Genomic DNA, 3718 nt, shown 5'->3' on the forward strand with positions numbered 1-3718 from the left:
TTATAAAAAAATTTTTTTATAATAATTAAAAAAAAAAGTTTTATAATAATTAAAAAAAAAAAGTTTTACATTTTAATAATAACCGCGTTAATAATAAAGTTAAACGAAAACTTTTAAATATTATAAAAATTTAATTTAATAAATAAAATAAAATTTATTTTTAAATTTAATAATAAAATATTATAAAACTTATTTAATATTATAAAACTTATTTAATATTATAAAAAATAAAAAAAAAGATTTAAAAAAAAAATAAGTTTTAAAAATTTAATAACCGATAAATGTATTTTTAATTAAAACGAAAAATAACGTTTATATATATATAAAATATAAATAATAAAAATAATAATTTTAATAAATAACGGAAAAATATAAAATATAAAAAAGATTAAATATTATTAAAATAATAAACGAAGAAAAAATATAAATTCTTTTAATTAATAATTAATAAAATTAAATATATAATTCGGTATAAATATATAACTTAAAATTAAAAAATTAACAATTAATAAATAAAATATTTAATAATATATATTAAAAAAATAAAATAAATTATATAAAAAAAGTTATATTTTTTAAATATTTAATTTTTATTATTTAAAGAACGGTAAATAAAATAAAAAAAAGAAAATTTATTATTTTAAATATATATTTTTTTATTAATTTAAGAATTTATTATTATATAAATATAAGGAATGTAATTTATTATAATTATAAACGGTTTAATGTTTTTTATTAATTTAATTAAAACACCGAAATAAAATAATAATTATATTATTTAAAAGTTTAAAAATATTAAATATTATATTAATAAATTTTTATAATAATTTAAGTTTTACGTAAAAATATATAAATTAAAAATTAAAATTATATAAAAATTATATAATTACGTATATTAATAATATTATTATTTTTTTAAAAATAACCGAAAAATATAAAAAACATTTTAAAACGATATTTAAATTATTCGAAAATTTAAATATCGTTTTCAAATTAACGAAATTATTTATAAAATTGTTATTAATAAAACTTTTAAGTTTTATTATAAATAAATTTAATTTAAAGTTTATAAAAAATTAAATAAAAATAATTAAAAAAATTAAAATGTTTATAATATTTATTTTATTAAAAATATATATAAAAATGATAAAATTTTTAAGAAAATTTATTCCTTAATATTAATAAAAAATTTTATTATTATAAAAAAAAAAGAAAATTAAATATAATACGAAAAAAAAAAAATTATTTAAAATTTTAATAAAATAAAAAAAATAAGCGGTAAAATTTTATTTTAACTTTTAAAAAAAAAACTTAAAATATTTTAAATATTATAAAATAAGTTAATAAATATAAGTTATTTAATATATTAAAATTTTTTACGCGAAACTTTTTTAAAAATAAATGTATTAAAAAAAATTTAAATTAATAATGTTTTATAGCGATAATAATTAAAATAAAAATAAATTTACGATTAATTTCGTTAAATTAATTTAATAAGTTAATAAAATATTAATAAAATCCGAAATTAAATTTTAAACGATAAAATTAAAAATTATTTACATTATATAAAATATTAAAATATTTCGAATATTTTTTTAATCGTGTTAATTATTAATTATTATTTTAATAAATTATAAAGTAATAAAAAACATAATTAATTAAAGATTATTTTAATTATAAAATTTAATTAAATTAAATAATTAATGAATAATTATATTAATGTATTTATTTTAATTTTAATTAAATATTAATATATATTAAAAAAATAAATTTAATGTTAAACATTTTATTTAAATTATTAATAAATATAAATAATATAAATAAATAAAAAATAAAGAACGAAATAAAGAATAAATTAAACGATATAATAAATAATTTCGAATATATATTTATTACGAATGTAATAATATTAAAAAAATTAAAAAAAAGTTTTTAAAGAAAATTAAAAACAATGTTAAAATAAAAAAAATAAAAAATAAATTATTAAAAAAAAATAAGGATTTATTAATTAAACACTTTAAATATATATTAAATAATGGTTTATTATATATAAAATTATTAAATAAAGTTAAAAAATTAATTATATTAAATAATTATATTTAATAAATTTTTAAAAAAATTCACGATAATAAATATTATTTTAATTTATAATAAATAAAATATACTTTAAATAAATTTAATATTTAAAAACTTGCGATATATTTAATTAATTACATTTAATATTATTTTTAATATTAAATATTTTAAACGAATAAATAAAAGTTTTTAAAAAAATTAATATTAATAATTAAATTAATAATTTTTTTTTATATAATAATAATAAATTTTATTATCGAATTATTTAAAATGGTTATAATAAAAACGATATGGAAATTAATTAAATATAATAAATATAATATAATAATAATAATTATTTATAAATTTATAAAAAGATTATTTAATAACTTGGCGTAATGGTTTAACGTTTAATCCGCTTTCGATCCGTTAATTACTTGTTTTAACTTAAAGGAAAAGGTTCGAATCCTTTAATTATTATGGATTTTATTTTTAATAAAATTTAAACTTTATTATTTTATAACTTAAAGAAATAACGTTAATATGTTTTTATTTAATTTATTATAAAACTAAGTATTTTAAAAGCTTAAAGTTTAAGGAATTATTAAAGTTATTATCAATAAATAAGTAACGGTTAAGAAACGGGTTATTTTTATTTTAAAAAAAAATGGTAAAAAGGTTTTATTTTATTTTTAATAAATTACTTTAATAATAACGGAAAATATATTATCCGTTTTATATTTATTTTTCTTTAAATATTTATTAATAATAAAATAAATTTATTAAAGTAATTATTAAAATTTATAATTATTATTTAAAATTAATATATTTAAAAATATATTATTACATTTTTAATAATTAAAAGTTAATTTAATACCGCTTTTTTTCCGGGTGGTTATATAATGAAATATAACTTTTATAACTTATAAATTAAAACTTTTAATTAAAATATAATAAAAATAAAATAAATTATTATATAAAAAATATAAAAGGTTTTTTATTTTAATTATTATAAAGTTTTTTCTTTTATTATTTTAAATAAAACAAGTTTAATAAAAAAGCTTTTTACCGATTATAATTATAATATATACGCATAACTAGCGGATTTACGCCAATTAAATTTATATAAAAATTTATTTTATAATAATACCGAATATTTTTTATAAATACTCGGAATAAAAAATAAATAAATAAAAAAATTATTATTTATACCCGGTTATATTATATATATAATAAATAAATAAACGTATATATATTATTAAATATTTCTTATTATAAATTAAAAATTTTTAATTAAAATTTAAAATTTATATCGGAATTATAATAAATAATATAAAAAAAATAAAATATAATATTCGGAATGTTTATAATAAATCACCCATAAATAAATAATTAAAATAAAAAGAAATTAAAATATAAAAATTATTATATATTATTATATAATATTTAAATTTAATATCCTATGGATTAATATTATTTTAAAAATATAATATAATTTTAATAATTTTAAATTATTTATTTTAAATTGTTTTTTAAATAAAATAATTTATAAATTTAAAGTTAAATCCTTTTTAATAATTTTAAAAATATTAAAAAATTTTATTAATTTTAAAATTTAAAAAAATATATATTAATAAAAAATTAAAATAATTATAAATTTTAT

The 3718-nt window shown here is 8.4% G+C and overlaps 1 pseudogene across 1 annotated transcript; it reads left to right on the plus strand.

Moving 5' to 3' along the window:
• Nucleotides 1-2439: 2439 nt before the first annotated feature.
• On the plus strand, nucleotides 2440-2535 carry F4807DRAFT_t11 (annotated as a pseudogene). Its single transcript has one exon. The product of its transcript is annotated as a tRNA-OTHER (tRNA).
• The last annotated feature ends 1183 nt before the right edge of the window (nucleotides 2536-3718 follow it).

Source organism: Annulohypoxylon truncatum (genome assembly GCF_022578515.1).
Source record: "Annulohypoxylon truncatum strain CBS 140777 unplaced genomic scaffold F4807scaffold_2, whole genome shotgun sequence".
NCBI classification, from domain to species: Eukaryota; Fungi; Ascomycota; class Sordariomycetes; order Xylariales; family Hypoxylaceae; genus Annulohypoxylon; species Annulohypoxylon truncatum.